Source organism: Acinonyx jubatus, chromosome B4 (assembly GCF_027475565.1).
Source record: "Acinonyx jubatus isolate Ajub_Pintada_27869175 chromosome B4, VMU_Ajub_asm_v1.0, whole genome shotgun sequence".
NCBI classification, from domain to species: Eukaryota; Metazoa; Chordata; class Mammalia; order Carnivora; family Felidae; genus Acinonyx; species Acinonyx jubatus.
The window spans coordinates 57,721,819-57,749,470 of NC_069387.1; the positions used below are offsets into that span (position 1 = coordinate 57,721,819).

The following is a 27,652-nucleotide window of genomic DNA, read 5'->3' on the forward strand; positions in this document are numbered from 1 at the left end:
CCAGGGTCTGGCCTATGGGTGGCAGCGAGTACATCCATGTTAAAAGGGTAAATTCATACTTTATAAACTTAAAATCCCTGCACAAATTCTTGTTTGATTTTTGTTCCTTTCTTTATATATCTTAGGAGTGTTTTATAACAGTGTTCTAGGACTTTTAGATTTCACCATATCGATTGTTAACTCCATTTAATCTAAGAAGGAGCATTTTCAAATTAAAAAAAAAGTAGTAATAATGTTATCTCTTTTTATAAGGCAGTTATTCCCCCAAAAAATAACCATTAGTATAGTTAAACTATCTAAAAATAATATTACTTGCATTTATCGAGTGCTGTTTTATGTGCTTATATGTAATAACTAATGGAATCCTCATAATACCCCATAGGACAGATATTTTTATTACAACCACCATACAGATGAAAAAACTAAGGTACAGTAGGGCTAAGTAACTTCTCAAAGATTACAGAACCAGAATTCAAACCAGGTCAAGTGGCTCCACAGCCCTCACTTTTAACCATCATGCCTTGTTGCCTCTCTTAGTTCTTGATATTGTCTTTATTTTTCACTAGGGAAAACTTCATCATAAATTAGCACTGGTCTGAAGTGTAGAGAACCAGTGATTTATTTTACTTGAGGATTCTTTTTGTTCTAAGTATCCTTTCCTCTGAAACCCCAGATCCCAGGAATTTCATCTACAATTTGGGGAAAAAGTGATAACCAGTTCTGATCAGAAGATAATAATGTAGAAAAAGAAAATATAAACAGATGAAGGCTTCCATTGGTAAAAAGAAGACAATCAGAAAGGCATATTTAGTGGGACTAAAATCTGTACTGTTAGAGGGGGCAAGGTATCAGGAGCAATGAGCAGAATTAAAAGGACATAAATCAGTAGACTCATGTACTAGTCATTAAATTGGTGGTGGAAAACCAGAAAAATGTCTACCTGCTAGGTGGACAACCTGGCAAATGTTACTTTATTTAACCCAAAAGAATGAAAAGAGCCAAGAGCATGAGTGGAGTTGCACCAAATGGAGCAGAGGGGATAAATGAAACTGAATTCTGCATACATTAGGCCTCTCCTCAAGTTCATGAACTAGTCAGTGCAGAGGTGGGCCATCATGTGGTCTATGCCCCACTTGGGTGAACTTAGAAGCAATGAGGATTTCAGGAACAGACATTTTTCCTTTGTTGGCTGGGTCCATGCTAGGCCCTGCGAATGGCAGTGTAAGAGGCTGACTGAGAGGCTGAAGGAAGAGAAGGTACTTTCTCTCTTTCTTCCAGATATCCTGGTTGCTTCCCATATCTTTGGGCATCTCAGTAGCAATGTTTTTTTGTTTTGTTTTGTTTTGTTTTGTTTTGCTTTGTTTTGTTTTAATTAACTAATTTATTTATTTTTCCTCTGCAGCAGTTACTCCAGTATTAATTGGTTGTAGTTTTCAGATTTGTTTCCCACCACCTTCCCAGAATCAGCTTTAACAACCCCTCTTAGGGGGCGCCTGGGTGGTGCAGTCCGTTAAGCGTCCGACTTCAGCCAGGTCACGATCTCGCGGTCCGTGAGTTCGAGCCCTGCGTCAGGCTCTGGGCTGATGGCTCAGAGCCTGGAGCCTGTTTCCGATTCTGTGTCTCCCTCTCTCTCTGCCCCTCCTCCGTTCATGCTCTGTCTTTCTCTGTCCCAAAAATAAATAAACGTTGAAAAAAAAATTTTTTTAAAAACAACCCCTCTCAGAATTACCAGCCAGTTAGTGACCCCTCCTCAGAGGTCTGGTTCAACTGGGCAGGACCCCTCCTTAGAGCTTTTAAGTTCTGATACTTCCAAACTCTTGGTTTTGTTTCCACAGTGTAGGAGCGGGAGCTGCTTCCTGCAGTTACCTCTGGGTTCCCTTTTTCCTTTTCAGTTCTCTAATACCCATTTGGTCAATCTCTTTTTAAAAATACTTGATGTTGTGGAGGGTGCCTGGGTGACTGAGTCAGTTGGACATCTGACTCTTGATTTTGGCTCAGATCATGATCCCAGGGTCATGGGAAGGAGCCCCTTGTCAGGCTCTGTGCTGAGCATGGAGCCTGCTTCAGATTCTCTCTCTCTCCCTCTGCGCCCTGCTCTCTGTCTCAAAAACATGACAAACAAAAACCCAAACCTGGTGTGGTTTCTGATTTACCAGCAGGACCTTGGTAGAACAGTATCCATCGCCATCTGTTTTTTGACACTTATTCTTTATATCCTTCACCTGTCACTTTGTATTTGCAGATTTGCATTGTTGTAGAGGTTGGTTGTGTTTGTTTGTCTCTGCTTACTTATTTATTTATTTGTTTATTTTTTAATGTATGTGTTCTGACTTACCATTTAGATAAAAACTTTTGGAAGCACACACACACACAAATTTACAATGTTCAGATTCAGAAAGATAAGGATTTAAGATCAGGTTCTTCCATTTCACAAAAATAAGTGATTCTGAGCAAATTATTTAACAACTCTACGTCACTGTCTCATCTATAAAATGGTGACAATAATGCCTGCTTCATATCAATGTTGAAAGGATCTAAAGAGGAAAAAATATATATAAATGCCTTAATAAAGATGCTTAATACATAAAGGCACTCATCAAATGGCTTTTGAGTTTATAGCTATGCATGATTGCCTAGAACACTGGCTTGTACACAGTAGGTACTTAATACATACTTGGGGTTAATGATTATGATTTAGCATTTTTGTGTTTGTGTCTGTGTACCATGCCATTGGATACTGGCTTGTACATAGTAGCTCTCAAGGAATATTTGTGGATGATGACAAATGTAAGCTTGGATTGTTTGATTAATAACCCACAACATATTATAATCCATTTGTTGTGTATATGCACTAAAAAACTGACTGCTGATCTGCCTACAAAGAATTCCAGAACATGTCATTTGGCTGAAGGTCTGTTTTACTGCTGTGGAACACCACTCATGGATCACGTGCTGGTACAATGTGTTTGACACGAAAGGTCTATTACCTGTTCAAGTGTCCTTTCTGTTAGGAAAGAAATGAAACTCTTTCCAGATAATCTTCCTTGAGGAAAAAATAAAAAAAGTCTGTGACCTTCATTACTGACGGACTCCTACTATGCAAACGGCAAACATGCACCACCAATAGTTCACAAAAACCCAGAACAGCCATGAGGACAGTGTAAGTGTTTTGGTAACGGAACAGCAGAATGTGAATTCCTGTAGCTCCTCTGATTGCCCTTGAAGAGTCTGAAAGCAGAGCTGCATGTTTAATCACGGGGAAGGAATAATGAAGATCACGATGCCTGGGGAGGGAGCACTGTGTAACTCCAGCAGGCTCTGCTGAACACTCTAAGAGTAAAAAATGCTTTGTTGTCTCTGTAGCTTGCTTGCTTTAGATAAGGTCCATCCCACACTAAAGGTAAAAACAATTAGAATCCTTTGAGGGTTTGAGGGGAGATTTTTTACCTGTTTTACTTAGTCTTTAGAATGTATTTATATGGAACAACACCAACAACAGATATTCAGAATGTTCACATTTATATTTATATGCACTAAGCTCATTAAGAAATTGGACAACCAGGGTCTCCTGGTTGTTACTGAAGGGAAGGTATTCTGTCAAAATGGGCTAGTTCAGGGAGGTGACATTCATTTGTGAGATCTAAAAATAAATCATGACTCAGGAGTTTAACTGTGCTGGTATTAAAATGCTGCCCTCCTCATTGTTCTGGGCAATCAAGGATGTGTGTCTTAAATACAGGAGTTCTCCTTTTTTTTTTTTTTTTTAATGTTTATCTATTTTGAGAGAGAGAGAGACAGACAGAGCACAAGTGCAGGAGGGTAGAAAGAGAAGGAGACACAGAATCTGAAGCAGGGTCCAGGCTCTGTGAAGTGTCTGCACAGAGCCTGACATGGTGTTTGAACTCATGAACCTTAAGATCGTGACATGAGCTGAAGTTGGATGCTTAACCGACTGAGCCACCAGGAGCCCCTTAAATACAGCAGTTCTTAAGTGTCAGTGCATGTAATAATTACCTGGGGGGGAGGGTTGGTAAAATACAAATTGATGGGCTCAATCTCAGGGTAGACCCTGAATGGAATTCCCAAGTGTATTAGCGTAACAGAACCAATAGGACTGACTGACTGATAAGAAATTGGCTCAGGTAGTTAGAGGGGCTAAGTCCCAAGAGCTGCAGTCAGCAAGCCGGAAACCCAAGAGAGCTAATAGTGTAAATTTCAGTCTGAATCTGAAGTCCTGAGAACTAGGAGAGCTTATGGTCTAAGTTCTAGTCCAAAGGCCAGCAGGACTGAGACCCAAAAACAACCAATTTTTTAATTCAAGTCCAAAGGCAAGAAAAGAGGTATATCCCAGCTCATGCAGACAGGCTGAAATTCCCTCCTACTACTGGAAGAATAAATATTGTTAAACTGTCAATACTACCCAAAGCAATCTACACATTCAATGTAATCCCAATCAAAACTGCACGAGCATTCTTCTTGAAGCTAGAACAAGCAATCCTAAAATTTGTATGGAGCGACAGAAGACCCTGAATAGCCAAAGTAATGTTGAAGAAGAAGACCAAAGCAGGAGGCATCACAATCCCAGACTTTAGCCTCTACTACAAAGCTGTAATCATCAAGACAGCATGGTATTGGCACAAAAACAGACACATAGACCAATGGAATAGAATAGAGACTCCAGAATTGGACCCACAAAAGTATGGCCAACCAATCTTTGACAAAGCAGGAATGAATATCCGATGGAAAAAAGACAGTCTCTTTAACAAATGGTGCTGGGAGAACTGGACAGCAACATGCAGAAGAATGAAACTAGACCACTTTCTTACACCATGCACGAAAATAAACTCAAAATGGATGATGGACCTGAATATGAGACAGGAAACCATCAAAACCCTAGAGGAGAAAGCAGCCAACAACCTCTCTGACCTCAGCTGCAGCAATTTCTTACTTGACACATCTCCAAAGGGAAGGGAATTAAAAGAAAAATGAACTATTGGGACCTCATGAAGATGACATTCCCTCTTACTCAGCCTTTATGTTCTATTCAGGTCTTTGATTAGATGAGGCTCAACCACATCAGGGAGGTCTATCTGCTTTACTCAACCTACCAATTCAAATGTTAGTCTCATCCAGAAACACACTCACAGAACTATCCAGAATAATGTTTGACAAAAGGTCTAGGTACCCCATGGCTCAGCAAAGTTAACCATCACACCAAGCAATGCAACTGTTGCTGGTCCAGGATTCACACTCTGAGCCACTGGTAGAGAAGAAATTGGGTCAGGAGTGGAAACTCACTACTTGATTTATCCTTATTACAGAGCCTGGTACCTAGGTAGGTACTTAATAAAAAATATATTTAGTGAGTAAATAAAGTAATAGAAGAAGGGAAGGGATGAAGGGAGGGAGAAAAGATCTCTATATAAAGAGACCTGAGTGAACATTAAACTATCAGGGTTCTAGTCTAACTAGACCTCATTTTCCTCAGCTCTAGAATTTGGTCTATATTCTCTCAGGTCTTTTATGGCTCCATATTTCTAAGTTCATCTCTAGTTTAAAGACAAAATAATGGTTAACAATTTTTAAAACAAGTAATTTATTTAACTAATAACAGTGAGCTTTCATTGCAAGCCTGTCATGTGCCAAGTACTGTGCTAAAAATTTTATATCTCATTTGATCCTCACAATAACTCCATTCTTTCCATTTTACAGATGAAGAAACTAAGTTCATACATTGAGTAAGTAGTTGAGCTGGGATTCTATCCAGGTTCTATCCAGCTCCAAAAACTTTCTTCTTACTGTACACTGACTGTACCACAAACATTTACAGAAGACCAGATATGGGCAAACCACCACACTAGGGGAAAATCTCAAGGCATTTATCATCTAGTGAGAGTCAACATTTTATTTTTTAAAAAGCCAAATACCTAAAGAAATTTGGAATAGAAGAATGGTCAAAATGTTACTGGAATGTAACATTAAGGATTAAAGCACTATGTATAGGGGTTTTAAGAGTGTAAATTTTAAGATAAGACTATATGGGTTTTAATCCCATTTTCATTAATTATAAGCTGTATTAATTTGGCCAAATTACATAATCTCTTGCCTCAACTTCCCTGTCCATAAATACTTACCTCATAAGGGTGCTTACACCTACAGGTTGGATTACGTCCTCACCGGATTAAATGAATTAACATACGTAAAGCACTTATATAGTGCTACTTACAGGGCAATCAGTATATGAGAGCCTGATTATGATTATAATTATGATTATGATTATTATTATTACATCCCCAGCACCTAGCCCAGCGCCCAACATATGAATGATAATCCGCATATAACTGTTGACTGGATACCAAGAACCCGTACTCTCTAGAGATTATAGCAGTTACCTATCTAGCAGCTATATTTCCCTATATAATTGACCTTCCTGAAGCTCACTCTAAACCTTGGGATAGCTTCTTCCTTTTCTCAAGGTACCAAATTCAATAACATGTTATTACTACCTCTCTAAGTGTCTGCTTGTTGCTGGCTCAGTGATATATTAATACAGTTTTGATGTGCTACAGTATTAAATTCAGAGTAATAAAATGAGAAGAAAATCTGAAATTTGCTTGAAATTTCTGTTTTCAGTTCTCATAGTTGAAGATGATTGAAACTTTAAGAGATAAAACAAAACCTTTTAACCAGGAAGAAATTTTGAATACCCTATGTATAAATTGTAGGTAATGACTGCTTGTTTTGCTTCTCAGATCAACTTAATAAAAATCACTTGAAAACTCAAAGCTGCACTCATACTTTCTTTAAAAAGTGGCACATTGCCAAAGAATTCATAGCAGAGCATAGTGAAAGCTGTGGTATGTTCTCTGACATTTAAAAGTATACCTGAGCTCTTTAGCACATGGATGCTAAATATTCAACAACGGTCTGAAATTTCCAGTGCTGTTGCCTGCTTCAGCACTTTAATTCCTAGGATATGCCAGGGTTGCACATTAGCATTTAAATGGACAGCCAAGTTCTGCAGAAACCTAAGATATATGTCACACTGTAACTGGCTTCAACTCCTTCAGGGGCTGTGGAGTTTCTTTGCCTCTTCTGATGTTCCAACTTCTCTTTCAACTTCTGCCTTTGTGGATTTGGGATGATCAGTTATCTGCAAGATTTATAACCAACAGCTTTGATGTCAGACAGATGTATGGTGTCAACATTCTGCAATTCAAGAAAACTCTCTTTCTCCTTTAGGATGTAATGTTGTGTTTTTCTGTCTGCTGACTGCTCACTTTAATATAATAAAGCAAACTTCAGTTCTCTGGGTTTCTCATAGGAAAATTTTAAATCAGTCCTCATTCCAAATTGGAACTTAATTCGCTATAATGTCCCTAAGCTTCACTAAACCACTAGGCTAGATCAGAAAGGGCTCAGTCTCCATATACCTAAAATCCACAGCTGTTTATGTCTTAACAGCAGAACCACAAAGTACTAATTACTAGAGTGCTTTTATTTGGATGTGCTTACTCATCTATTGAAACTCAGACTAAATACACAACTTAAATCACATGTTTCTCAAAAAGCCATCATGGAATCTATCCTTTGACCTCGAGAGTGATAAAGGTACATCTTATCAATATTCCTGGATAAACTTACACTGCCTTGTCGGTATAACAATGGATATAGGAAATAAAGCTGGTGGGTTGAGTGTTAGACAAGTGTTCATTCAGACTGCTTTCCAGGGTGCTTCCCTTAGGGCTGTTGCACGAAGCAGCTCACTAATGATCATGTTCATGGCATCACCTATAGCTGTGCTGTCCCATATAGTAGCCACTTGTTACACTTTAATTAAATTAAAAATTCAGTTCCTCAATTGTGCTGTTCATATTTCTGGTACTCAACAGCCACACGAGTCTACTGAATTGAATAGTTTAGGTATAGAATATTTCCATCATTGCAGAAAATTCTTCTGGACAGCACCAATCTAAAGTCAGGATTTAAGGGACCTTAGAAAGGGCAACTAACCATCCCAGGACTGAGGAATTCCTGGGATCTGGGACCTTCACTGTTAAAATGATGACATTCCCCAGAAAACCCTAACAGGTCATCTGGTCCAACCATACACCTAATGTGGATATTCCTTCCGTGAAATTCTTGACTTTGGACATTTCTGAGTCTGCTAGCCAAATGATGTTACGTATTAATGTATGTGGCTGAAGCAGGCAGTATTTGGAGAACTAAATTAAAGAAGATTAAACTAAAACAATAAATGGGTGGTCAGTTTCTGATTTTCACCAAGAGGTAGGAAGTTCACAGGAGCAAGTAGACTATTCAAGCAAACATACATTATGAAATGGCCCCACCCACTGAAAGGGAACACATTTCATAAGCAGCCTGCAAGATAAGTAATGAGTCCAGCATCAAAGGCACATGGCTCTTAGACATGTCTGGTAAATCAGGGTCCTGTGTCATATTAACAGGCAGGGTTCTGTTGAATTATTCTTCCCAAAAGAAATAAATATATGTATTGCAGTCATTGAATTCAAGAATTCAAAGAAGCCTTGGGGACTTTTCAGCCCAACTGTAATTTCGCAGAAGAGGGACCTGAAGCCCAAAGCGCCTAAATGCCTTTTAAGATTCCACAGTAACGGGGAAGGTCCATATTGCTTTTCTAAGAAGCAAGGGCAAAAGCACAGACTACTCTAAATTCCTGTAAAGAAAATTAATGGCATTTTAACTGAATATTACATTTTTATTACTTGCCATGATTTTTGTTTAGTGTTATTAAAACTATTTTACTTTATATTAACTTATATTTGAAGTAGCTTCCTATTGAGAAAATTATTAACAGACAGTGGATAGGAAAATGCTTTAATGTTATCAGATGGTAGAGGGAAGGCAGAAGTATTCTTATTTTGCTTTGGTTTCTACAACCAGAAGAATGATCACTTAATGAAAAGAGTACAACATCATTGTAAAGGAGAACTGAAGACCAATTTAGGCAAGGAAATGGAAAGAGAACATTCAGGACTCCTTAAATATGATGAAAACCCAGGCTCCAGACAAAAACAGACCTGCAGGTTTACAGCTGGTTCCAGCTGTGATGTTGGCGAAGTTATTTTACTTCTCCATTCCTCAGCAAAGTCAATCTATAAAATAGGATTATAACAGAAACTATCCCAGAAGGCTAAATAATATGTATAAAGTGCTTAGAATAGTGTCATGCCTGCTTAATGCTCTATAAATGCTATTAATTCCTCCATTATTATCATTAAATTACAAAACTGATTTCAAGTGTCCAGTTACAGATGAATTATATAGCAGGGGAATGAGTAACTTGCAGAAATATTTGTTAAGTGATGAATACACAAATTACAACAAATCTGGCATCTGTAGTTTGTGACTGTTGCCTTAATAAATAACATAAAATACCTGCACTCAGACACTTGCTAAAGCAATGTTTCACAAATGTCAGTCATTTGATGAATATCTGTATTAGTTTCCTATTTCTGCTGCTATAAATTATCATAGGCTTAAAACAAGAGGCATTTCCTTTCTTACAGTTCTGGAGGTCAGAAGCCTAAAACAAGTCTTTTAAATAAGTTTACAATCAGGTTGTTGGCGAGGCTGGTTCCTTCCTGGAGCTACAGAGACTTTGCTCCTTTTATTTTTCAGCTTCTAGAGGCCGCCTGTGTTCCTTGGCCTGTGGCCCCTTCCTAACAACACTCCAACCTCTTGCTTCCTCGTCACATCTCCCATTCCTCTGTCTTTGACCCTCCTGTCTCCCTCTTAGGAACACTTGTAATTACATCATTGGGCCCTCCAGGATAATCCAAGGTAATTTCGTCTCAAGATCCTTAGCTTAATCATATTTGCAAAATCCCTTTCACCATGTAAGTGAACATTCACAGATTTGGGGATTAGTGTTGGACATCTTTGGGGGCCATTATCTAGCCTGTTATAGTATCATCCTCACTATTTGATTTTTTCCATGTCTGCTGACCCATATACTATAATTTAATAGCTGTCTTAAATCTTTTTTTCTTAATTTTATCTGTGAACTCATGGCTTCAATGAACTAGTTATATATTTATTAAAACATATTAAAATGACATTATTAAAAATTTTGTTTATCCTCTTACATCTTCACTTGAGCTATGGATGATACATATAACACACTTTAGAAAACACTGATTATAAATTCTCCTATAAATTTACATCCCTCAAAGATCGGCTGAAGACCTTTCTACAATTTTAGGTAATTGGGAAGTCTAGCCAAGTCTAATGAGCAGGCTTATTATCTTCTCTTCTGAGTTTTTTGAGTTTTCTTCCCAGCATTATTTTAGAATACCTGAAGGAATGGGTTTTTGAATCATTATTATTAAAGCCAAAAAGAAATTCCTTGACCAAGTTACAGCTTACTGTTAAGTCCTCTACCTTTAGCATAGGCCAATACAAGAATCATCTCCTTGAACTGCATTTTATGATCCTTTTATAAATCCACAATTGGAGATATGACCCATTATGGTAGTGAGTGTTCTTTGTACAGGGAAGCAAGTAATAAAATTCCTGTTTGAGTTTAGTTCCAGGAAGAATGATGGTATTAAATTTATTGGCTTTCTTTTGTCATAAATAGAAAACAAGAGTAGCCTAATGTGTTTCTGTTTTTGCCCAAGCTGCTAAACACAGATTCAAGATGTAGATTAAATCAGCTCAACTCTGGGACCTTGGCAGATTCCTTTGCTCTCCATTTATGAAATATATTGCTTTGAGGCCTGGTTGTTGTAGTTTGTATTGTGCCCAGCCTTGTTTGAAGTAATATAATATACAAGTCCTATTGTGACAGAAATTACAATTAGGTGGATTTGGATGGTTTATATAAAATGAATTCCTGAATCCTGAACTATATTTCATATTTTAAGAAAATAACTGTGGTGGGCATGAGAAGGTAACCACAGAGAACTTGATCAGGGCCCAGCTGCCATGCTCCCAAATCCATTCCCCTGTTTGTACTAAGGCCATGCTTAGTACAAAGCAGCACTGGGCTGCTCCCAGGTTAGGGCTGAGCATTGGCAGGGCTACTAAAATAGGTCCATTCCTGGGAGATTCAGAACGCCTTTGACAGCCAGGTTTGGCTGGAGAACTTCCTGAGAGTCTTGCTGAATCTTCCTTAGGCTGCATGGTAGTCTAGAATCCTTCCATATGACTTTCCTTCCCTTTTCTTGTGCTTGGTCCTTGCACAGCACCTTCTCGGACTCCCACCAATTTTTCTCTCACAGAAATCAAATCTGTATGTATTTAATCCCATTGTGGCATTTACAACTGGAAAGGCCTAGACTAACAAACATTATGACTTTCTGATCCTTCAAATAATCAGAATACCTTAAAATTTTTTATTTGAAGGAAGATATGTATCTACTTTATACAGTGGTTTTACCAAGTTGTTTGGTTGTATATCTGTATATCTAAAAAGAGAGGGCATAATACAAATACATAATACAAAGTTCAAAGCTTTGTTCTGGCTTATTTAAACCTGGGGTTGTATCTGCCTCTTGGAGTATACTGATGTGGAATGAACAGCTCAAGATCCATGTAGAATGAACAGCTTAAGATCTACATCAGTATAGCACAGTTAGCGCCTTAGGCCATCAAAAAACTGCTGATAGAATGATGAATGACGAAAAAGACTTCAGTAGCTATTACAGGGTTTTGTGATGAGATAAAGAGAAATAGAGTTATCATAGTGCTCAGGTATGAAGTAATTGGTATTGGATCTTGATGACAATTCCTTTAAGATGGAACATGGGAGAACCAAAACCACACCTATACTGAAGGCAAAAAAATCTAGCCAAGAAATGATATACTTAAATAGTTGGCCTGAAATTTCCTTTTGAAAAGATAGGGTGCTTATACATTATACCCAACTTGAAGACGATATAATATAAATAAGTTTTGGTCTTCTTAAATGCTTCAATAGCAGCCACTTTCTTGTTTTAGCCTATTTTGAGTTATAGGACTTTCATCTCTATGCCTCAAGCCATGGTGGTGTTTCAAGTTGTGACAAAGGGGCAACCTCCCATGCTATAAACTTTAACTCCATGCTATAAACTTTAACTCCATGCAGCTCTTTCAAATTCCAGCATTTTCATGCAGGATTTACAGTCCTGATTTTTAACATATACATACACATAAGCAGACTGCCAAGTATATGTTCATAATATATGGTGATTCTTAGGACTAAAGTATTCATATATACTTCATATATATATATGATTCTTAGGACTATATAATCATATATATATATGATTCTTAGTATATTCATATATACTTCATATATATATATATATATATATATATATATATATGAATATTGCAGTGTATAATGGCCATCTTGCAAGCATCTTAGATGGTACCTTGTATCATAGCATAATCCCTTTAAATTTGACTTTAGGTAGCGTAGACAATCAGGGACAACTGATTCTTTTATTAACTATCATATTGTCTAAGAAGAGTTGTTTAGCTGATAAGAGTTGAGTCTGTGGTGCTGAGCAAGATTAGTAGTACATAGTACTCTAGAGAGTCTCATCTTCAATACAACACATGAATTAGATATTGTTGGTGGATATAAATTATGTTTGAAAATTTTATGTTAAAAATAGCTTATCTTATAAAATATAAACATAAGTTAGTACCAAGTTTAATTTAATTTTCTTCAAAATATTTCAATTGAGTAATTGAAAGAAATATCATTTTAAAAGGAGTGGAGTGTTGAAAATAGGAAAAGCCATGAAGATGTGGAATTATTTCTGTAACAGTTTTAACTTACTTACTTTCTTTCTTTCTTTCTTTCTTTCTTTCTTTCTTTCTTTCTTTCTTTCTTTCTTTTAATTGATACCATGATAATAACTACCCTAAAACATATGCATATTGGGAAGGAGAGGTAAGAAATTGGGGAATTAATTATAAAGCTTATAGGAATTTTGTACGGTTATCTTAAACTATTCAGTATACATATTTTTACTAATGGAAAATACATACTACTTGAAAGAGAAAAACATTTTGTGTTTCTCCTCTACTTTACTACTCATAATAACTCACTTTTGACACCAGATGTGTGGGCTTTTCATACCAAACAATTCTCCAGCTTTCTGGATACCAACTAGGTATCCTATAACTTAACTGCTGCATTGTACCACATCTCACAGGTTAGGGGCCTAGTATCACAAGAATACCCTCTCCCATCAACTTCAGATGCCAATCACAAGTCCAGGCTGTCACCTGTGCTTCTGACTAATTGGCTCTAAATCAGAGATACTATGACCTTCTCCCCAAATTTGATAATCTGCTAGAGTGGCTCACAAAACTCAGGAAAACAGTTTACTTATGAGATTAACATTTTATGATAAAAGGGATACAGCTCAAAAACAGTCAGGTGGAAGAGATGCAGGTGGAAGGTTTGAGGGAAGTGGCATGGACTTTCCATGACCTCTCTGGTCATGCCACTCTCCCAGCACCTCTATATGTTCACCAACCAGGAAGCTTTCCTAATCCCTTTGATTAGGATTTTTACAGAAACTTCATTATGTAGGCATGATTGATTAAATAATTAGCCACTGATGATTAACTCAACCTCCAGCCCTTTTACATCCTCTGAGGTCAGAAGGTGGGACTGAAAGTTCCAACCCTCTAATCAGTTAGTTCCCTTAGCAGCTAACCCCCATCCTGCAATTATCTAGGGGTTTTTCAAAAATCACCTCAGTAACATAAACTCAGATGTTGTTGAAATATGTTTGTTGTGAATATCAAGATATAGCAAAAGAAACTATGCAAAATTAAGCATAGAGACCACAAAAAGACTGAAAAATTATTTGTGGGACAGTATAGTCTAATGTATGTGTAATTAGAGTCTCAGAGGAGAGAAAATAGAGGGACAGAAAAAAATGTCTGAAGAAAGAATGTCTAAACATTTTTCAATTTGATGACAATTATTAACCCAAGATCCAAGAATCTCAACACACCCAAAGCAGCATAAATGTAAAGAAAACCATGAAAGTCACATTATAGTCAAGTATCAGACAAATAAGGAGACAATCTTAAAAGTAGCTGGAGAAAAGTAGACACATTACATACTGAGAATCAAAGACAAGAAAGAAAAAAACAAAAAACAAAAAACAAACAAACAGAAAAACAATTGGAAATATCTCTCAAGTAATATCAACCTAGAATTCTATACCCAGTGAAACTATCTTTCAAAAATCAAGACTAAGTGAAGACATCACTGGACAAACAAAGCTGAGAGATAACAGAAACAACAGTCAATTACAATTGACTTCACCTTTTTCATATAATTTGAATTATTTGAAAAAAACTTGCATTACCTGGAACTAGCAAAGATATCTCAGACTTCTTTGAAATTTAAAGGCTTATCCTCTTCCACTCTCCCTCACACACAGCATTACAGAATGGGTCCATGTTAAATAATCCCAAGACATGAGGTAAACCTGTGCATTCCTAATACAAATTTGCAGGATTTCCTCATCTCATCTATCGTACTTTATCACAGTATGATGGAATTGTACTGTCATACAGCTTCTCAGTCTAAATATTACTAACTTTATAAGACATAAATCACAGAAAAGAGAACTCCCCTTTTTAAAATAAAGGTAAACTGTATTAGTTTCCTCATGTCTATATAAGGTTCCTTCTATCTCTGAAAGTACATAAGCCCAATAAAAATGCTTCCGTAACCATTTACTGAATAAGAACTCTGCAATGCTATCCCTATAAAACTAATAAATACATAATTATAAATTGTGTTAAGTGTTACACAGGACAAAACATATTGCTATAAGATAAAATAATAGGGGATCTAATATAGGTTGGGGAAGGCTATACACTGAATTGCATCTGCCCTCCTGCTAAATTCATATACTGAATCCCTAACCCCTAATGATAGTATTTGGAGATGGGGTATTTGCAAAAGAATTAGGTTTAGATAAGGTCATGAGAGTGGGACCTTCATGATAGGAATAGCTCCCTTTTTTTCAAGTTTTTATTTAAATTCTAGTTAATTAATATACATGGCAAAATTTGTTTCAGGTGTAGAATTTAGTGATTCATCACTTACATATAATACCCAGTGCTCATCACAAGTGTCCCCTTTAATGCCCGTCATCCATTTAGCCCATCCCTTCACCCACCTCTTTCCATCAACCCTCAGTTTGTTCTCTACAGTTACGAGTCTCTTACGGTTTGCTTCCTTCTCTCTCTCTCTCTCTTTTTCTCCCCCCTTCTCCTATGTTCATCTGTTTTGTTTCTTAAATTCCACATATGAGTGAAATCAGATGATATTTGCCTTTCTCTGACTGACTTATTTCACTTAGTGTAATGCACTCTAGCTCCATCCATGTACTTGCAAATGGCAACATTTCATTGTTTTTGATGGCTGAACAATAACCCATTACACACACACACACACACACACACACACACACACACACACACCAACTAGGTATCCTATAATTTATTGCTGAACTGTACCACATCCCATAAGTTAAGGGTCTAGAACCACAAGAATTATATGTACAATCTCCCACATCTTCTTTATCCGTTCATCTGTTGATGGACATTTGGGCTCTTTCCCAATGTGGCTATTGTTGATAATGCTACTATAAACATCAGGGTGCATTTGCTCCTTTGAATCAGTATTTTTGTATCCTTTGGGTAAATGATTCATAGTTCAATTGCTGAGTCATAGGGAGGTAGTTCAAGTTTCTGAGGAACCTTCACGCTGCTTTCCAGAATGGCTGCACCAGTTTGCATTCCCACCGACAGTGTAAGAGGGTTCCCCTTTCTCTTCAGGCTTTTGTTTCCTGTGCTGTTAGTATTAGCCATTCTGACAGGTGTGAGGTGGTATCTCACTGTGGTTTTGATTTGTATTTCCCTGATGGCAAGTGATGTGGAGCATCTTTTCATGTGTCTGTTAGCCATCTGGATGCGTTCTTTGGAAAAATGTTTGTTCATGTCTTCTGCCCATTTCTTAACTGGATTATTTACTTTTTGGGTGTTGAGTTTGATAAGTTATTTATAGATTTTGGATACTAATCCTTTATCTTACAAAGGATTTGCAAATATCTTCTCCCATTTCATAGGCTGTCTTTTAGTTTTGTTGATTGTTTCTGGGAATAGTGCCCTTATAAGAAGAGACAACAGAGAGTTTCTGTCTCTTTCTCTTTGCCATGTGAGGACATATCAAGAAGGTGGCCATCTCAGAGCCTGGAAGAGAACCTTCATTGAACCTAACCATGCTAGCACTCAGATCTCAGACTTCCAGCCTCTAGAACCGTGGGAAAACAAATTTCTATTGTTTAAGCCACCTATCCACCTGTCACATTTTGTTATGACCACCTATGCTAAGATTATAAGGCTGTCAAGTAATGCCTCCCTCACGTAGTAACATTTCAGCTGAGACTTAAAGGATGAGTAGGAACCAGACACATAAAGTGTATGAAAAGCATTTCAGGTAGGAGATAGCATGTGAGTGGAATTGCAGCTAAGAAGAGAAGAGTGACTTTGAGGAACTGTAAGAAGGGCAAAGCTATGAGGGTGGAGGAGGAGGATATGGGGATGGAAAAGCCAGATTAGACAGGTGCTTAAAGGCAACATTACAAATTTTTGTCTTTATCCTATGTGCAAGGTTTAAAGCAAGGTAATAATAGGAACAAAATTTTATTTTAAAAAGATTACTGATTACAGTCTAGAGCAGGGCTGTCCAGTGGAAATACACTGCCAACCACATAGGACATTTAAATTTTCTATTATTCACATTTTTAAAAGTGAAAAGAAATGTATCAAACTATTTTTACTGATAGATCTTATTTAACCCAACATATCCAAACCATCAGGTCATTATCATATCAACATACAAGTTCATTGACATCTTACATTTTTTACATTCAGTGTGTACTTTAAACTTCCAGCACATCTCAATTCAAACCTGCAGCATTTCCAGTGCTCAGTAGCCACATGTGGCTGGTGGCTACCACCTTAGACAGTGCAGATCTAGGGAATGAACTGAGGCGAGAGGGTGCAGGCATGGGAGCAGAGAGCTCAATTGAGAGATTACTGCAGAAGTCCCAGTGAGGCAGGTGTTGCTTGGGTTAGGCTAGTAACAAGTCACTAATAGGCTAGTAACAGAAAGTAAAAGGATTTCAGATTAGTTTGGAAGGAGTTAAGAGCAATAGAAAGGAAGGAATGTGAGGAAAAGCATTAAAAGGTAAATACAACCAGAAATAAACCATAGGATAATTCTAAGACTGTTCTTAATTAATGCTTTTGATCTTAAATTTCCTCTTTGTAGAAGGGCCTTAGCAGGATATACAATTTCACTATCACTTATGATTTTATTATTTTCTTTTTTATACTTATTTTCATTTTTGATCAACTGCTTCTGACTTGGTTTGCTTCAAAATTCCTATTTCTTTTTTCAAAATTCCCATTTCTTTTTTCATCTGCATAGTTAATTCAACTTGATTTAACAGATATAATTGAATGACAGATTTGTGCAAAGCTTTGTGCTAAACACTGGAAAGATTTAAAAAAATAAGAAATGAAACCCATATTAAGAAGTTAAGTCTAATATATGAGAGCTAAAATGTTTACTCTTTCTCTCCATTGTTTTTGCTGGGTTTTGTTTGTTTAGGGGTGACAACATTACACTAGGCAGCTTTACTTGTAGAATTTGATCCAAAAATCCAGAAAAAGCATAAATAAAAGGAGCTGAGTCTCTATTATGTTAGTACACAAAATAAACCAAAATTTCCATCAACTGTTACAATGAGATCATATAAATGTATTTGCAAATGATCTTATAAGGGAAACATGATTTAAAACATGGGAAACTTCTAACAAGCAAAGACTTAAAGGCACTGCACTGTATATCCCCTAGATTAGGTTAGCATGAATGAACAAAAAAGTAGGTCCAAAATGCATTCCCCAAACACCTTCTTCAGATGGAGACTTCAATAATTGTCTGTGGTAAAAAACAATCAAACAAACAAACAAACAAACAAACAAAACCACCAACTCCTGTTCTTCATCATATTGGATGGTCATTTTTGTCCATTTTTCCCCATGATGATGATTCCATTTTACATCCTTCAGTTATTATGAAAACACTTCAAATCCACAGAATAGCAGACACTTCCATTCTTGCAAGTGTAGGTCGTGCAGGGAGATCCAGCCATGTTGACACTGAGCTGCTAAGCCTTAAAATGCCACCTCTGTCCAGACAAGTTTTTCTGATATCATAGGCAGTGTTATCAGCTAAGCAGGGGTCACTGACTCAGCGGGGACAGCAATGCCTTTCCAAGATGACTGTGTACTCGCAGCTCAATTTGGAGCGAGTGGCCTGTAATCTAACTCTCTTTCCAGACACCAGCACTGTTGACAGCTGTGAGTCCAATTGTCTCCATTTTGATACAGCTTGTGTCCATTATGATCTAAATATTGACTCGTGACATTGGTGTCACACTTTGGGCAACAGAAAAGGTCAACGTTTGGATTCCAGCAAACACAAGTTATCTACTGGCAGAGTATCTTTTGGTCCTCACAGGAATGGAGAGAACACCTGTTTTTTTTCACAATCCACACCTGCCATTTGCACTTCAGTCTTCCTTCATGTGGGCAGTCACCAGAGCAGGAGGGCCCATAAAGACAGAGGCAGTCAAATCCCCCTGCCAGGTTGATGGAGGCAGAATCATTCCAACAGGTATAAGTTCTTAAAGCACATTCATCAATGTCAATATAGGCCTCCTTGGACAGTGAATAGGTCCCATCATTATAAAAACCACTTCTGCACTCACAGTCGTACCAACCAGCAGGAATAGTTGTGGCATGCTACGATTTCCCCTGTGCATTCATCAATATCTTTTTCGCAGTGGCTTCCTTTGAATCCAGATGCATTTGTTAAGAGCCACAGATATTCCATATCCGCTGCCCTCTTGGCAGAATTCTCTGCAGATGGTCCCAATCCCCACATAGCCCAGTTTGCAGGTGCAGCAGTGTCCCAGCCAGTGTTGGTGCAGATGACATTCTCATCCCAGTTGTGCTGCCCAGGGCCATATTCATCATACTCTGTACAAGAGAAGTCACCCACAACGAATGTATCCCAGGACACAGTCACAGTGATATAAGCCAGGCAAGTTTACATACATAGTAGTGGCATGACAGTAATGCATCTTAGCTTCACACTCTTCAATATTTCTACAGCAGTCAGAATCTCTCTGGGCAGAGATACAATCATTCTTGCACTCACAAGTAGCTTTTGTGTTCTAGTTTTTGCACTGTGAGTTTTCACCACATTTAGATCTTTCTGTAGAAAAGTTATAACCTCTACTGCCTGTGATTCTTTTCTGAGCAGTTCAAAGGAGGGCACGCTTCTGTAATTTTTTAGTAAAACTCCACCTCAGCATTCCCAGCAGCTTTTAGCTAAAATCCACTGGCTTTCTGAAAGGACTTTTCCTGCACAGACAGATTTTGCTCAGCAGACTTTACAGCACTGGCCAGCGATGTGCATGAGGAGGGATCCTGGGGAGCAACCGGGAAGGGGACAGGAAATTCTTCAACATTCCACAGCACCACGTTTGCATGTGCATTTCCTGTAGTGATCACCATCAACCCAGAAGACTTGGTCTCTGTAGAGTGGTCCACTCACTTGGCAAGTCTTCTTGCAGTGACAGTTTTCCAAATGACTAAGTCTTGTCGCTGCATAATTTAGTTTTTTAGGCTTGGCCAAAAGCCTCTGTAAATCCACTATTCCTTGCATCAGGCTTAAAAAAATCACTGCAAGTTGGCAAGGGTGATTCAGGTTCAGACACTGTGTTATGTATCCATTTGGCATAAAGATAATATTCCCATCCCAGATGATAATTCCCTTGAATAAATCATGCTTTTGGTTTCACTGACAAATGCGAACTTGTGCCACTGTCCACCTGCCATCCAGTACAGAAGGTTTTCAGTCCTGTGCTTCCTGTTATGTTTATAGTGGTATCAAACCTCATCCCTCAAACCATTGCTCTTCAGTTCAAAATAGCTGTGTTCCAGTTCTCAAATGGACAGTGTCACTCCTAAAGTTAATGATTTCTGCTGTACAGTGGTCAAGAAGAATAACTCTTATTCCAGAACAGCTGAGTCAATTTCTTACTCACACGAGGGGCTGCATGGATCTCTTTTTGTATACCTTGGTATACCTTTGTATACCTTTGTATACTCCAGGTTTCCTCAGTTCATGTCCCCTTCCTACATCTTCAAAGTCAGCAGTGTGGCATCTTAGAATCTCTGCTTCTATCCTCATGCTATACCTCTCTTTATCTTGTCTTTCCTGTTTCACAATAGTTTCCAGTTTTCAGTTTCATCCAGAACATTCTCAGACAATGTGTACACCCCTATTTTTGGCAGAATATCTGATCATTCCATCAGGGTCAGTCAGAAGGACAAAATCACTGTAGGTATTTTGAACAAAATAGGGTTTAACATTGGGAATGAAAGACTTACCAAACCATTCAAAGGGCTAGGAGAGCGAATGTCAGGGAAGCCCCTGCAAGGTTTCAGGAAATCTAGAAGTGCAAGAACATAAGGAAAGCTGCTTCCATTGACCTTAGCTGATTCACAAAAGTGAATGTTTCTCAGGAGGATGTTTGGAAGCCACTGGAAAAACTTCACATTAACCATCTCCAAGCCCTCACCTGCCTGCCTATGGTTGCCACTGAAGAATAGTGGATTTTTTTTTTCCTTTTTATATTTTGAGGAAAAACCTCCCATAAGGGAATATAACCTGAAACCTTCTGGTGAGGGATTTTAGAAAATATAGTTCCCAGGATCCTTCCCTGCAATGGAAGGGAGAATATACAAAGAGGGTGGGCATGAAGCTAAGTTGAAATATACAACCATGCATGTGTAGATTGGACATATTGTTAGTTCTGAGATAAAATATTGTATGGCTATAAGTCTCAAATATGCAATTTTAACTTTGTACTCCCAAATAAATTTTTAATTAGATTTCTAACATTTATATCCTGAATAATGTTTCTTTCACCAGGGTCAGAAAGTACCTTAGGGAGTTCAAAGGCAACTAAGCCCTGGAAAAATATTGAGAGACTGAATATACAAATGGAAAATAGACCATATATAAAAATAGAACTTTGATCCACAACCTGCAGCAACCTGCCCAGGAAACCAATCCCTTTATGTACGATAAACAACCCAGGAAGCCAGCCAACTTTAAATCAGACTACAGGAAGCTAGATTGCTATCTCTAGTGACAATCCAGGAAGGTAAACAATAACTTCTGTAACAATCAGCCCCAAGTGGCCAGGACTTGATTAATAACTGACAGCTTCCCTACTTTTTGTCCTCACTTTCAATTTAGGACCAAGCAGAGAAAGTCAAGTACACACCCTAACCAATCACATAAGATGCTCCACTTCTAGTTAGCCTGCTTACAGCTTCTCCATGACAACAACCTCCAATCAGGACACACCTGAAGCCTTTCCTTTTTTCCACTCGGAAGCTTTCCCAATTTTGCATTTTTCATTTGGTTGATTTTATTTCTATAGCACTGATCAATTTCGGATTTGATCTAAAAAGAAACTGTATTTTGCAAGGGAAATAATGCATGGATTTCTAGGCACCAATTTTTCCATATGTAGCAGGCACTATGGCACAATGGTTAAGTGCCTGAGTTCTGGAATCAGAAAACCAGACTTCATCTTGTATCATTTTCACTGTCTAGCTGTATTATTTAGGGTTGTTAAAAGGATTAAACTAGGTGATTGTCGTGAACTGCAATATCTAATTTCGTACTATCATTATCTTCTCTTTCCAATTTCATGACCTCCATCCTGTTCCACACATAAATTACCTCTTCATTCATCATCCTTTCTCCATATGATCCTTCCTTCAGCTCATCTAACAAGAAGCAACCAAATAAATCTTCCTCAACTATATCATTCCCTACTCAAAAAACCCCAAGGCCTTTAAAGACATCCATAATCCACCTTTCCACATCTTCTCACTCTCTCTTACAAGAATGACCTTCCATGCTAGCCAAATACACATATTCACTGGTCTAGAAGTATCCCACAAAATCCCATACAAATGACAATTTTCCCTCCATTGCTCATATTTGAAATAAACCACACCTCCTTTCTCAATATCTGAATCTTACATTTCATTTACAGTCCAGCTCAAATCCTCTCTCTCCCATGAGGCCTTATCAGACAACTGCATTCCATAGTGATTTCCTCCTCTCTAAAGCCCTAAAGCTTTTATTAGATTCACTGAATCATATTCTGGTTTGAATGGATACAACTTTTCATATATGTGTATCAAAACCTCAGTGAGAAAATACTATTTCTGAAGGCAGGGACAGTAGTTTATTCTTTTTTGTGTATATGTAAGTATAGGAACAATAATCATTATTCAGAACTATGGTTCCGTTACTGTGCTGAACATTTCATTTTATCTGATTTAATCCTCTCCAGAACTCTTGAGGCAGAGACTATAATTAGTCACTTATCAGGCAAGAAAATTTAAGCATAGAGAGGTTGAGTTATTTGCCCAAGTTCACAGAATTAGTAAGATGGATTTGAACCATGTAGTTATCTCTGACTCCACAGCTTATGCTATTAATAACATTTTGTGGATTAATTAAACATACTGATTTATGAAATCTTTCCAGACATGCATATACATTTCCTCTCTTTATTTCCAATGTCCCCTTCAGAAACCCAAATATGGGATTCATTTTAGAGATCATATATTTCCACAATGCAATCAATTTCCTAAGGCATTTTTTCTTTAATCTGTGATCAGGAAGGCATCAAAAAGTACATTTACTGGGGCACCTGGGTGGCTCAGTCAGTTAAGTGGCTGACTTTGGCTCAAGTCATGATCTTGCATTTCATAGGTTCGAGTCCCATGTCGGCCTCTAAGCCTGCTTCGGATTCCATGTCTCCCTCTCTCTCTGTCCCCACCACTACTCACGTTCTTTCTCTCGCTCTCTCTCTCTCTCTCTCTCTCTCTCTCTCTCAAAAGTAAATAAACATTAAAAAATTTTTAAAAATACATTTCCTTAGACATGTAAATTGTTCAGAATTGAGACATTGCAGAAGAAATCATATGAGACCATGAAACATCTATTTGCCATTCATTCCTATTTTGAGCAGAATTTGGGTGCCACTATTCACGGCTGGGTTTTAGAATACAGGTCTTAGGTCCCAGCTAAAAAGAAGAATAGTTGTTATTTATAGCATTTCAGTAGTATATGATGATCAGAACTAATGTAAAATTTCAAATATTGAATATTCCATAAAGTTTTATTGTGAGAAAGGATATTTTTGGCTTTTGATTCATTTGTTTTTTACTTGTTCTCCCAATAATTTTGGTATATATTAATTTTTAAAATGGTGTGGGGTGGTGCATCTGGCAGGCTCATTTGGGAGAGCATGTGACTCTTGATCTCAGAGTCATGAGTTCGAGCCCCATGTGGGGTGTAGAGATTATTTACATAAATAAAATGTAAAAATAGTAAAATAAAATAAAATTATGTGGAGAGGTAGAAGCATGGTGAGGTTGGAAAAAAAGTATCTTACAGTTTTAAATTCTCTAATCACAGAAGTATATGAACTCCCTTGAGTCTTACTGAATTAAAACAAACAAACAAACAAACAACACTACCTAATTTTAAACCTGACCTCAATTCAAGAATGTTAAACTGATTTGGCTCTTTCTGCAACCCATGGAAAGGAAAGGAAATCCTGACAAGGAAATTCTAATTCAAAGAGGGTAATGTTAAACAAAGATCTTTCTCCAAAGTATAAAGAGGCCATATCTTTATTTTATTCTTGTTTGTTCAATAAAAATACAAATGTATGGAAAGGAAATGAAAATTTCAATCAACATTCAGTGGTAATTAAAAGCAATTGTAGTCCTCAGGCTGTTTCTTTCCAATATGATCCAGTGATCAGAAGGAATTGGAAATGATTACATTTTAACTAGAAACACATTTCTGTCCAGAACTGAGCTTCGAAGCATGAAAAAGGCACAGTGGTGGCCCCTGTTTGTGTTTCCATCTGGGGCTCTAATTTGAACTTCAGTGATTATTCTGCCAGACTTCTGGCTGTGCAAAGATCCAGAAAGTCAAGGCCAGCATATTCTTGTATGCTGTTTCATGCAAAAAAATAAAATTGCACCAATTACCATGTTTGCATTTTGTAGAATGGCTCTATTTAAATCGATTATAGGTTAAACAAGACTGTTTGTAAAATTCACAGCTCAGAGTTAATCTGGCTTTATTCCAGGACATCCGAATCTGAAAAGTGATTGTGAGCACTCTTGGAAAAAAAAATATTTCTATTACAATGGTCTGTAACAGAAAACAGTTTGGAACAATTAAATTTGGCTTGATTTTCAAATTAAGAAATTCATCCCATGGTTGGCCTTTTATCTGAAAGATTTCTTCAAATTCCATTAAAAGCGCTCATCATTTTCTGATGTTGTTAGTGCTTCTAAAATGACATCATCATCAGTGATAAGGATAAAAGCAGTAAAAAATGTAACGCCTCATGCCAGGAATTACTTGGTCATAGAAAGCACCTGAAGGCTGTTGTAGTTGCTCTGTTCACAGCTCCTGACACTGGGAATTCTGTTTTCTGTGGCCAGGAAAGAACAGTGTGAAGTCACAGAAGTCTTGAGAGGGAAAAAGATAGCTCTGTGGCCCCTAAAGAACTTGGCAACTTACTATATTTGACATGAAATATACAGCTCTTTCATTTTCTTATTCTAAGCACACATGAGTCTTTTTGATCAATGAATCTCTGCTCCTGATTCTTATCCTTAGGATCTAATTGTTACTTAGAATTTTTATGTAAAGTTTTTAAAGGATATGATATAATTCTTGGGGTTTTCAAAATTTCTTTACAAGGTATGAAAACTTAATTCCTATAAAATTACAGAGTAAGATCCTCCTACCTCTGTCTGTAATCATTCAGTGATATTTTATTACCAAAACATCTTCCTCAGGAAGATAAAGGGGACAAATGCTCTAATAGGAAAAGCAGATTATGATTCACAGGAACTAGTCAGATGCTCTCAGATGGCGTATTCTTTTCATTGATTTTATTGCATTTCACAAATACCTATATAATGTTTCCTATGTTCCAGGTGCCGTTCTCAACACTTTACAAATATTAATTCATTTAACCCATATATCAACACTATAAAGCAGGTAGTATTATTAATCCCATTTTATAGACAGGACAGAGAGTTTAAATAACCTGCCTAAGATCACACAGTTGGGGAGTCAAAACGCTGAAGTTCTGCGGTCTGTCTCACGTTTGTAAGAAACCCTGATGGAGCGAACAAGCACACGGACCACACAGACCGTCAATAAAAGCTGTTCAATGGCATGGGCTTTGAGAGCAAATGGTAAAACCATTTTATATTTGGTTGTACCTTAGAGGTGGCTTTTAATGTTTGTCATGTAAAGGGTAGAATTTTCAAATGCTGCCATAAAATCTCTAGCTGCATATGTTGAAAAAAATATACATAAGTCAGATGATTTGTCTGTCTTTTCTTATTAGCATGTGATAGCAGGGCTAGATCCTTATAATGCTAAGATTAAAAATAGAAAGAAAATTATATGTGTGTGTGTGTGTGTATATATATATATATATATATATATGGTACCATTTATGTAAATAAAATCATAATATGTGTTTTACAAGTACATATACAAAACCAAAGAAGAATATGTAGCAAACACATTAGAAGAGTTTAAATAAAACAGGAGCAGAGCTTTACAGGGACCATTAATCATAGACTAAGGTTTGTGATTAACTCAACTCCCTGCCCCTGAGGTCTGAAGTGGGGAGAAAGCATTTATCTATTTATCCATGCATGCATAGAATCTTATCTATGTATGCATTCATACCAACAAGGGAAAGTGAGACTGTTTTCAGTGTTGCTGATACTCATTAGATTATTTTATTATATAATAATTTTTAACCCTGGATAGCAGTAGTTCTCCCACATTTTAAGCTTGGAATAATTTGCATTATATAAATTATTAAGGACTCTAAAGAGTTTATAGCCTAAAGAGATATGTCTATATCAATTTATGTCTATTGATACTTTTCATAATAGAAATTAAGGCTGAGCACATTTAAATATTTATTAATTTAAAAATAACAGGGACAACTTCTTTACATATTAATATAAATAACCTATTTTTAATGAAAAATAACAATTATTTTTCAAAATAAAAAATCTAGCAAGATTTTTACACATTTTTGCAAATATCTCTGATATTTGGATTAACTAAAGATAGATCCACATGTCTGCTTCTGCCTTCTGTGTTTGCTGGGTGTTGCCTTGGTTGGTGTATATAAAGAAAATCTGGCCTCACACAGATGTGTAGATGGAAAAAGAAGAACATTTTAATGGCATTTCAGATAACTGTGGATATGTTTTGATACGATAGCGGATCTTGAAAAGTTATTAATGGTTATTGCAATGTGGAATCAGAAACCACATCAGTGAACTTTTCATACTGTGTTACGTTAAAATTCACCAGTGTATATTATACTTTGACTGGATCTTTTATACATGCATGCTTTGAAACAACATGCATCCATCACCTGAAAATTACTGGTTCAATGAGTTATGGAGATCTTCGGAATGTTGACACATTTCATTAAACAATATCAAAATATCACATTTGTTAACATTCATGTAATAAATGTAAATCTCATCCTAAAAGTCCCTTTTAAATTTGTGGAAACTTCAAGCTCACAGTGGTAGATACAAATTTTCCAAAAATTCAAATTTTTGTTTGAAAGCTTAAATGTTATCATTGGCACCTAGTAAGTTATTTTCCTTAAAGTGACATACCCACTTCATTCGTTGTTGATAAAATGATAGTGTGTAGATATTCTTTTATGTAAAAATGTTATTCAGCTTGCAACTCAAACAATGATTTTTCCTTTAGACAACTATTGAGCTTTGGTATGCAGAAGAAGTACTTAATGTGTATGGAATATTTATAAGATATGTACTTAAGGGCTGAAATTTCATAAATTTTCACTGCTCTGTCAAGGACATTCTTAAGTAAGACATCTTTTTTAACTGTGAGTACATGGTAATGAAGAACACAATGTCTGGTACTATCTACTTGGTTCCTGCAAAGACACCAGCAGATTTCCCTACCACCAGGACATACTTAATAGAAAATAAAATCTTAGCATCATTTTGAAAATAGTTTGATGTCACAGGATCCTCAGGGATCCTTAGGATCCCTGAGGATCCAGATCTGCAGGATCCAGAGACTGCACTGCTACTCTACAACATGAGATCCATTTGAACACAACGCCTAAAGAAAGACTTTACATGCTAAACGTATCCTAAAATACCTAATGAAATCCGAATCAGGTACTTCCTGAGTCTCAAATAAGAATGGCTTCAGAGTTTTCAGAACCATCTGTTCCTTAATTAATCTTATTCACCTTAGTGATATTTGCGGCATTGATTTTTAAAAAGATAAACATTTAAGTGAATTTTCAAACTTTCTTAACTTCCTATACCCAAGGATTTCACAGCTTCCCCAATG

General features: G+C 37.0%; 1 protein-coding gene and 1 pseudogene across 22 annotated transcripts in view; both read right to left on the minus strand.

Moving 5' to 3' along the window:
* LMNTD1 (lamin tail domain containing 1) overlaps nt 1-27,652 on the minus strand; it is a 509,230-nt gene that overhangs the window by 240,480 nt on the left and 241,098 nt on the right. The gene's annotated exons all lie outside the window — the stretch shown is intronic.
* Nucleotides 17,631-25,653, minus strand: LOC128316369 (protein kinase C-binding protein NELL1-like; annotated as a pseudogene).